General features: G+C 37.9%; 1 non-coding gene across 1 annotated transcript; it reads right to left on the bottom strand.

Moving 5' to 3' along the window:
* Positions 1-10,985: 10,985 nt before the first annotated feature.
* LOC145271519 (U1 spliceosomal RNA) lies at positions 10,986-11,148 on the bottom strand. Its single transcript, XR_013865930.1, has one exon. It is a non-coding gene; the product is annotated as a U1 spliceosomal RNA (small nuclear RNA).
* Between the last annotated feature and the right edge of the window lie 91 nt (positions 11,149-11,239).

Genomic DNA, 11,239 nt, shown 5'->3' with positions numbered 1-11,239 from the left:
CCAGGGCCTCATGACAAACGCCTTCAAAAAGATGTGTGGTCTAAGCAACAATAATAAATGCAAGTTCTGTAGCACTGAGGTTGAGAGTGTGGGCCACCTGATTTCTGGTTGCAAAGTCCTACTTGGAGACGGTTATTATACAGATCGCCATAACGGAGTTTGCAAATACCTTCACTGGATGATATGTAAGAAACTCAACATTCAGTGTAGTAAAAACTCCTGGGAACATACACCCGAACGAACAGTTGGGAATGACAACTACACTATTCACTCTGACTACATAATCCCTACTGCTACATATCTTGAAAATGCAGCTGTTAAACCAGATATAGTGATTTGAGACAGAGCAAACAAAAAAGCGACCGTAATAGAGGTCAGTGTACCCAATGATACAGGGCTTAACAGAGTTGAGAGGGAAAAGATTACAAAGTATCAAGGACTTATGTATGATATGAAACGAAATTGGAAATTAAAAGACATTTCAATTATTCCAGTCATCATAGGGGCAACTGGGCTTATGAAAAAGAACTTTAAAAAGTACATAGCAAGCATACCCGGTGAACCAAGTGCAAGTGAAATACAAACGATTGCACTGAAAGGGACGGCTAGAATCCTGAAAAGATCTCTTGGTTGGACTCACTAAAATAGGGGAAAATGTCAGACATCTGGTTGGATGTCCCATCCCCTAGAAGAAAAAGTTTAAGAAAAATGAAGTAAAAAAACATAATATAAAAATATTCAAGTTTTTAAAACACAAAATCATGCGACACACATTTGAAAACTGATAAAAAACCATATTCATGTGAATATTCTTTTTTTATAAATCAAGTTTAAAGAAACATGTTCGAATTCTCACATGTATGTATGTATTTTAACTATGTATTTCATAAAGAATGCAAGTGTTAACCCCAGGTAGTAGTGATTGGCTAACACTTGGTTTCTGATAACTACGACTGAAGTAAAATAAAACAAAAAGGAAAAAAAACTTGTAAATTATGTAAATATTTTTGTTCTAAAAAATAAGCTTTAGTTACACGTGAAATCTCACACTGGGGAGAACTTGAATGCCTACAAGGGAGAACTTGAATGCCTACTAAACACTATCTTCGAGTGTCTCAGGTCTCTCTGTACAGGGTTTGTCAGAATCATCTGGCATGAGGATACTTTTTTCCATAGAAGTAAAACCTGACCAAATATTCAAAATCACATAGTATTCGCAGCCCAAATAAGATCTCCTCACTACAGCTACTCCACAGCTTTTTCAAGGAATGATGCACCTTCTCCAAGTGATATTATCTCAAGTATTAGCACGAAGCTGGATACTCCACCAGACTAGATAAATTCTTGTCTTGGAATCCAGTAAATCCATGGGACAAACGTGAAAGATATACTACAACGTATAAAAATGGTTAATTGGGGAGAGAAAAAATATGTTCTCAATTTCTTTACTAACTCAGTGCTTGAGAGAAAAAGAACTTAAATGGAACATTCGAATATCTATGTTTCTCATATAGACATAAAGTGTTAGCCCCAGGTTGTGGGTCCCTTGATTTCTGAGAACTTCGGCTGAAGTAAAATAAAACAAAAAAAACGAAAAGTCATAATCTTTCGAATTATGTGAATATTCAAAATCTTATGAACACAATCTCGCGAGGCACATATATATATATATATATATATATATATATATATATATATATATATATATATATATATATATACCATACATTACGACCATGTAATCACTACAACAACTTACCTTGAAAATGCTGCTGTGAAACCTGACAAAGTTATATGGAATAATTCAGAGAGCGTTGCAACCTTGATTGAAGTGAGTGTTCCTAATTATGGCGCTCTGAACCGAGCTGAAAGAGAGAAACAAACCAAATATCAAGGTCTCATATGAAATGAAACTGGAATCTTAAGGAGATATCAATCATACCAGTTATTATAGGTGCTACAGAAGAAGAAGCTTATGAAGAAGAACCTGAAGTCCTACCTCACTAATATTCCTGGTGAACGAAGTGCAAAAGAGATCCAGACAATTGCACTTAAGGGAACAGCGAGGATACTAAAAAGAGCTCTCGGTCGGTTTCAATTAAAAGCGGGGTAATGTTGGCAGCTGGTTTGGCTGCCCCATACCCAGCATTACAATCTTCAAAGGAAGAAAAATAATAGTGAAAAGCCATATTCTTGTGAACAATGTGTAAATTCATTTTCTCAAAAATCGCATTTAGTGACAAACATGAAAACTCAGTGGGGAAAAGCCATATTCCTGTGAATTATGTGAATATTCTCGTTCTCAAAAATCACATTTAATGTCACATATGAAATCTCACAATGCGGAAAAACCATATTCGTGTGAACAATGTGAATATTCAAGTTCTCGTAACCACGATCTAACAAAACATATGAAAACACACTAAAGTAAAAAAAAACAAAAAAACATAATATAAAAATATTCAAGTTTTCAGACACAAAATCATGCGACACACATTTGAAAACTTGTGAATACTCTTTTTTGATAGGTAGCTCTAGGTAGTAGTGATTGGCTAACACTTGATTTCTAAACTGAAGTAAAATAAAATAAAAAGGAAAATCTTGTAAATTATGTAAATACTTTTGTTCTTAAAAATATCTTATGAACACAATCTCGCAAGACATATAAAAACACAGTGTGTAAAATCCATATTCCTTTGAAGTATAGAACACATTTGAGAACTCACACTGTTTATTCTTTAAAAAAATGTGGGTATTATTGTTCTTATACTTCACATTTATTGAGACATAAGAATTATCTTTGAAAAAATATTTACTGGAGTTAATTGAAATGTTTAATCATCAAGTTTCTTAATGATTTGCATGGATTTAAACATGAAGAAACTATTCATTATAAGAAAAACTTGACTAAATATTAATAAAAATGATGTTTCAATCCATCACACACACCTCATGTTGAGAATTGGGTCAGTCTTTATTAATAGAAATCAGCTGTTAATCAAAAAGCCGTTGTCCATGACGCAATAACATGAAAATATTAGAAAAAAAAAACAAATGGTGTAAGCCTCTCTATCTTTACGAATTGTTGTCCAGTCAAAACGTCATTTGTATCTTCATCAACATAGAATAGAAAATTAAGATGCTTTATAGCTCACCCAGGGAAAACAAAAAGAGTGTTTTGCCAGAACTACTCCAACTGTGAAAATCAGAGCAAAAAAAAAAATAAAATAAAATAAAAAAACTAAGAAAAAATAAAGCGAGCTTCCTGAAAAGATAAATAATAATCCACTAGTTTGCCCTAAATAATCCCAGCTACACAAGTGTCCTGGTTGTTAATGAGAACCAAAGTATCAACACTCATAAATAAAATATAGAGGATTATAAACTTCCCATCATTCCGCAATATATCAGCTGAGAATCACAGTTAAAACCACATCACGATTCATCTGTTGATCTATTCGAAGAGGTTGACTCCTATATGTACCTTGTAATTAGCAGTTTATAATGTAAAGCTCCACATACATATCCGTTGTCGTTAGCAACTTATAATGTAAAACTTTATATGTGCTTATTCATTAGCTGCCAATAATATAAAACTCCTCCGTCTTCATTCAATGGAATTTTGTTCTCCCCTCCACTATCAACGAATAAGCTATTGCACACAAATAGAAAATATCCTTAGAAATTGCCGGAGTCAAATGGTCAGTATGGAGATGTGGGGGAGAGCTCCGTTGTCAAATGTGAAAACTACGTGAATTACAAGGACAGAAATAAAAATAGTTACTGTTACTATTCAGAGAGTTGTCACATAAAACAACTCCCTTCTGATGCTTAACAAGATAATATCTTAAGTTGCAAGGCTCTAAATTATGAAACTCTCAATTCCAAAAGAATGGGCGTCATTAATGTAAAACAGGACAACATATTGGAAACGGAAGCTCCGGAATTGGCTGGATTTTTGCATAAAACAAATTGTTCAGATCAAACAATTTATCTTCAGTGCAAAGACGGCTGGAGAACAGGAGATGCAGCTCAGTTTTATATATAAGAGAGAAGAAAGAGGAAATAGAAAGTAGGATCACAACAGTTGACACAAAAATAAAGAAAACAAGAAACAGAAAATTAACGGCTTAATAAAATGCATGACTTTTTTTTACATAAACGTCACCACTTATCAAGGCCGATAGGCCACTCAAGGATAAGGCTCATCAGAAACTTGTTCACGTTGGACTTGAAGACAACCATATTATAGACAGCTGGAAAGCAGGAAAACGGAAGACAATTCCATAGGCGTGCAGTTCTAAGGAAGAAACTTTGATCATAGAATCTGTTTAGGTTTAGGTACAGATAAAGAGTGGGGAAAATTATTGATAATGTTTTCAGCTAGTCTAGTGTTTCTTGTGAAAGTTTGGCGAGGGGGAACCATAGATTGAAGCTCAGTCGAACACTTTCCATGAAAATAACGATTACGCAGAGACAAACTCGCAACATCTCTTCTGTGAGACAGAGGTTGCAGCGAAGAGAAAAGGACATCTCCCACCAGGCCACGAAGTCTATTTTGAACCCTATCAAGGCAGGACAAGTCTTTACTTGCAGCGCCTGCCCATATGTGGCAACAGTACTCCATCCTTGAACGTATCTGGCTCTTAAATAGATAGAGAATTTTTTTTTTTTTTACACAGTGATCACCACTTATCAAGGCCCGGAAGCCACTCAGGGATAAGGGTTATTGTAAGTACATCACGTTAGTGAGGAGATTTTATGAAGTGTTTAATTAGGGGGGCGGTTCATTAGGAATTTGTTAACATTAGACTTGAAGACATCCAAGTTGTAGTCCGGAGGAAAGTAGGCAGACGGAACAGAGTTCCACAGGCGTGCAGTTCTAAGAAAGAAGCTTTGCTCATGAAATCCGCGTTTTGATTTAGGCACAGATATAGAGTGGGGGAAATTTTTCACAGTGGATTCAGCTAGACGGGTGTTTTTCGTGAAAGATTGGCGAGGGGGGACCAGGGATTGGAGTTCAGACGAGCACCTGCCATGAAAATAACGATAAAACAAGGATAGGCTCGCAACATCTCTTCTGTGGGAGAGGGGTTGCAGGGTAGAGAAAAGGGCATCCCCACTAAACCACGAAGTCTATTTTGTACTCTGTCAAGGCATGATAGGCTGTTTTTGGCAGCTCCTGCCCAGATATGGCAACAGTATTCCATCCTTGGCCGTACTTGGCTTTTATATAGATAGAGAATTGCATCAGTAGTGAGATATCTTCTGGAGCGGTAGAAGGATCCCACCATCTTTCCTGCGACCTTGGCCACAGACTTGATGTACGTGTTCCATTTCAGATCAGGAGTAAAAGTCAAACCCAGAAGCTTGTCAAAACACGGGGCCTCACCCAGACGAGAGCCATCCATCACAATTGATGCCAGCTGGGGATCAGAGCGTTGATGATGTAAGGATAGGAGTTTGGTTTTGGATGCATTAAAGGTAACTAGCCACATCTTCCCCCACTGAACCACGCGCTCGAGATCAGAGGAGAGAGAATCCGAGAGAACTTCGTCATTTACAGCCTTTGATGTGTTGCCGTAGATGGTCGTGTCATCAGCATAGATGTCAACGAATGATTTAAGTATGTGTTTAGGGAGGTCATTGATGTAGATCAGGAAGAGAGTTGGGCCCAGGATTGACCCCTGAGGGACTCCAGCATTTATATTGCAGGCCTCCGATTTTTGTCCATCTACCACTACTCTTATGAGCCTATCAGAGAGAAATGATTTAATGATTGAGAAAACATTTCCAGTTATACCGTAGCTGGAGATCTTGTGAAGTAGACCCTTATGCCATACTTTGTCAAAGGCCTTTGATATGTCGAGAGCAATTGCCCTAGAAAGGAAGCCTTTGTCAAGAGATTCACTAATCCTGTGGGATATAACCGTCAGCACATCTGCGGTAGATCTTGCAGAGCGGAAACCATATTGTGTGTCACTAAGAAGGTTATTCCTGCTGAGGTGGTTTACTATTTCTCTATTTAATATTGATTCCAGTAACTTACTCATAACACAGAGCAGACTTATTGGTCTGTATTGAGAGGGAGATGACTTATCACCTGAATTCTTAAATACAGGGCAAACTGAGGAGGTCTTCCAGGGGGTCGGAAAGCACTTCTCCTTAAGGCAGCGCTTAAATAGTTTCGTAAGTATGGGAGCAAGTTCTGGTTGAAGCTTTTTTAACACTATAATTGGGATGCCATCAGGGCCAGTTGCTTTACTGGAATCTAGGTTTTTTATTAGCTTGGCGACCTCATGCACGGATATTTGTATGTTACCTAGCTTGTTCTGTGTTATAGGAGGAAATATGGGGAGTTGATGGCCTTCGTCGCACAGGGTAGAATTAGCTGCAAAGTTCTTTGCAAATAGTTTGGCCTTGTCTGATGCTGACGAGATAACCTCTGGTCCATTGATAATGGTTGGGATAGAACGCACACTTCTGTTCAAGATCCTATTTGTTATTTGCCAAAACTGGTGGGAACCAAGCCGCTGATCAGCTACCTTGGATTTAACAGACTGGGCATATAGCTCTCTTGCATTTTTTATTACTTTTTTACAGTGGTTGCTGGCAGTCCTGAAAGCAGCTTTAGTCTCAGTGCATCTATTACGTTGGTAGTTATGGAAAAAGTGATTTCTGTGCGTGATAGCAGCAGCACATTCTGGGGAGAACCATGGCTGGCTGTTAGGTTTTTGTTGGAATTTTTTTAGATGGTATGAATTGGTCTATGCCTACAATTAACCATTCGGTCAGATCTGATACTATAGAGGACACTTCCTTTTTAAACATGGAGTGCAGAGGTAAATCAGATATGAATGTACGGAAGCTATCCCAGTCAGCCATAGAGTATCGGTATACAGTACGGTGCGGTGGTACTTGCATCAGCAGTGAAATATCTACTGGATCGATAGAAGGATCCGACCATTTTTCCAGCGGCCTTGGCAACAGATTTGATGTACGTATTCCATTAAAGATCAGGAGTAAAGGTCAGCCCAGAAGCCTGTCAAAACTTGAGGCCTCCTCAAGACGAGAGCCATTCATTTTAATTGATGCCAGATGGGGATCAGAACGTTGATGATGTAAAGATAGAAGCTTGGTTTTAGATGCATTAAAAGTAACTAGCCATTCCTTTCCCCATTGTACAACGTGATCAAGATCAGAGGAGAGAGAATCGGAGAGAACTTGGTCGTTTACTGTCTTAGATGTCCTACCATAGATGGTAGTGTCATCAGCAAAAATGTCTACGAATGATGTAAGGATGTGATTTGGAAGATCATTAATATAGATCAGGAAAAGAGTTGGGCCCAGGATGGACCCCTGAGGGACTCAAGCATTTATACTGTGAGCTTCTGATTTTTGCCCGTCAACTACTACTCTTTTGAACCTATCAGAGAGAAATGATTTAATAATTGAGAAGACATTTCCAGCAATACCATAGCTGGAGATCTTGTGAAGTAAACCTTTATGTCATACCCTATCAAAGGCCTTTGATATGTCAAGAGCAATTGCCCTAGAAAGGTTGCCTCTGTCGAGAGATTCGCTAATCCTATGAGATATAACTGTAAGCACATCTGCTGTAGATCTAGCAGAACAGAAACCATATTGTGTGTAACTAAGAAGGTTATTTTTGCTGAGATAGTTGATTACTTCTGTGTTTAACACAGATTCCAGCAACTTACTCATGACGCACAGGAGACTTACTGGCCTGTACTGAGAGGGGTATGAACGATCACCTGAATTCTTAAATACAGGGCATACTGATGAGATTTTCCAGGGTGATGGGAAGAAATTCTCCTTAAGACAATGTTTAAACAGTTTTGTAAGTATGGGTGCTAGTTCTGGTTGAAGTTTTTTGAGTACTATAATTGGAATATTGTCAGGGCCAGTTGCTTTACTGAAATCAAGGTTCATGATTAGCTTGGCAACATCACGTACAGATATTTGTATATCACATATTTTTCTGATACAGGGGGAAATATTGTGGTTGGCGGCCTATGTCGAAAAGGGTAGAATTGGCTGCAAAGTTCTTGGCAAAGTGTTTGGCTTTGTCTGATGCTGACGAGATTAACTCAGGTCCATTGATAATAGTTGGGATGGAGCACACGCTTCTGTTCAAGATTCTGTTTGCAATTTGCCAAAACTGGTGGGAACCAAGCCGCTGCTCAGCTACTTTGGACTTGACGGATTGAGCATACAGCTCTCTTGCGTTCTTTATTACTTTCTTACAATGGTTGCTGGCCGTCCTGAAAGCGGCTTTAGTTTCCATACATCTATTACGTTGGAAGCAGTGGAAAAAGTGTTTTCTGTGCGCAATAGCAGCAGCACATTCTGAAGAAAACCATGGCTGGCTGTTAGGTTTTTGCTGAAACTTTTTCTAGGGTATGAAATTGTCTATACCTACAATTAACCATTCTGTCAGGTCTGATACTATAGACGACACATCCTTTTTAAACATGGAACGCAGAGGAAGATCCGATATAAATGTACGGAAACTATCCCAGTCAGCCATAGTGTATCGATATACTGTACGATGGAGAGGTACGTCTGAGGACTTATTACATTTCATTTTTATCTTAATTGATACAACAGAGTGGTCGGAAGATCCAAGAGGAGACAGAACGGAAACTGAACATAGTTCAGGGCAAGTTGTGAGAAAAAGGTCTAGGAGACTTGCATACTGGCCGTCATTGTCGGGCACACGGGTGGGTTCGTGAACAATCTGAGTGAGGTCATAAGCAATGGAGAAATCATGACAGAATCTCCCCTCATCATCGGTCTTGTTTGAGTGGGTCAACCATTCCACATTGTGAACATTGAAGTCTCCACATACGTGAATGTTAGCTGAAGGATATGCTGATAGAACTTGGTCAATTTTCTCAGATATGCTTTTAAAGATAGTAACTCCGCTGTTATGGGGACCATAGAGAGTAAATATAAATGCCGTAGTGTGAGCTAGTGCTACTCGGAAGCACATATAGGGTAAGTTAGGATCTTCTCTGGAGATGTCCCTACCACATGGAAAGCCATCTTTTATATAGGCACATATTCCATGCCCATGACGATCTTGGGGGTCAGTTTTGGAAGTTAGGTTAGAGTATCCTTTAATTACGAACTCATTTAGGGAAATATTCTATCCAATTCCAGTTTCACTTAAAAAGAAAAGGTCTAGTTTAGTCTCCTGTAATTGGGCTTCAACCTCTGGAAGGTTAGAACGTAGACCCCTGATGTTGGAGAAGGAGACATAGTAGTGGGGGTCTACGTTGGAAGTTTCAGATCCGGGTTTAATCGTGTATTTTTTATTGAAACTTGTCATGATGGAATTTTGGTGTTTGTGGACTGGGTCGTAAGATTTTCAAGGTTCGGGTCCCTGACTTTCAGGCGGATAACGTCAGGCCAGATAAAACGTTTACTTCCAGCTACAAGGATAGACATAGAATAGAAAATTTCCACACTCTCTGCCGACTGTTCACGCAAAATACTGCCAACCTAAAATACAGCTTTTTCTTCTCCCTTTGTCAGAAAAATCACTCATTAAAAAATGAGGACTGAGTGACAAATAAAGAGAAGCGAGAATAACGGGAGCTGCCGACAACGCTTCCACAAAACGTTCTCTACTCTCCTTTAAAAAAAATCTATTAAGTATTGCACTAAATAAAAGTCCAACTGGCGTGTTTTTTTTTAAAGGGAACGTATGGTGATAGATTCTCCTCTCACGAATTAACAATGAATACAATTTCCTAATCCGTTCATGCAATCAATATGGTAGATATAATAAACATTTATGACGAGAAAGCGCTATCATTGAATAAAACAATCAGGAGATAAAAATATAAATTAAGTACTGAAATAGAATGTAGTTATTAATATTAGAAATTAAAAAAAAATTAAAATTATCTCGAACACGCATTCGTATTCAGAGAGCAAACTGATTTGAAAAGACTTAGTTTTAATATCAGCGTCCCAAAAGACTTTTTTTTTTTAAATTAAACGTTAAAACAAAACGTGATCACTTTCCGAATTTTTGCGAGTGGCGTTTAAGAAATTGCGATATAAGAGAACAGCGAGGGGGGGCTTCTGAAATTCAACTAGTGCCGTTATAAGTAAATTCAACATAAAATGAAAAAAAAAACACAAAAAAAACAAAAAAATTGAGGGGGTGCGGGTCTGAAAGAAATATAAAATGGTTGAGTATGCTATCCTTAAGATCCACTTGGTAGATATAATAAACATTTATGACGAGAAAACGCTATCATTAAATAAAATAAGAAAAATAATTATTTTAATAAAACAAGAGAATTTCATTAAGAAAGTGTGACTGTGAATTTCACAGCTCCAAGCAAGTTTTATTTTTGTTTTTACATGAATTTGGACATACCGACATTAAACTTAATGATTTTATAATGTACACATAGAAAAATAAAATAATAATAAAAAAAACGTATTATTTTTAATTTTATCATTAATATTGTATAGAAATAATTTGGGGGTCTGCAGTCCTACAGCTCCATGCACGAGCCGCCACTGCAAATGTTAAACAAAAATCAATAATTAGGCACAAATCCCATTCACAAAATGGAGGAGAGGCTGTGTACTTATTTATTTGTTAAAGGCTTATCCATAGCTAAAGTTTTTACTCACACCAAGCACTCCAGAGACTGTCCTATTTACTTAAATCAAATCAATGATTTTTATATAACTGAAAAGATTATGTTCAATGCAAACGTTACTGATATGGACATGCAGATTAGTTACAATCAGAACGTTGGAATAGAAGTAGACTGATCTGGAAAAATCGCATGTTTTGTGGCGCGTACAGAGATGGGCGATTGGAGAAAAGGGAAACTAAGTGGCTTTTGCACAATATCGGTGAGAGTTGTAGACCTACGGAACAGAATTAGGTTGTTTACTTATGAGTAGAAGGATATCTGATATTGATTGAATTATCGGGGTGAGCGCGTACGCAGACCCCACACTTAGAAATAATGCACCCGAATCGTCCACATTTGGGACGATCGCAAAGGTCAACCCAACCGTAGTGCAATGGAAGAGTCTCACTCTGGAGGAACGACCTTATTGATCGCCCTAACCTCTGTACCAGGTAAGTATATTTATTGGGGTCATGTGCACTGTTTTTATATCGTACTTATATACTAACCACCGAGAGGCATTGATAACTTGGGCTATGACAACAGCGTAT

This window comes from Euprymna scolopes, chromosome 46 (genome assembly GCF_053919585.1).
Source record: "Euprymna scolopes isolate OS-2025 chromosome 46, ASM5391958v1, whole genome shotgun sequence".
NCBI classification, from domain to species: Eukaryota; Metazoa; Mollusca; class Cephalopoda; order Sepiida; family Sepiolidae; genus Euprymna; species Euprymna scolopes.
The sequence above is the reverse complement of the archived record's forward strand: the minus strand, read 5'-3'. Positions and strand labels throughout refer to the sequence as shown.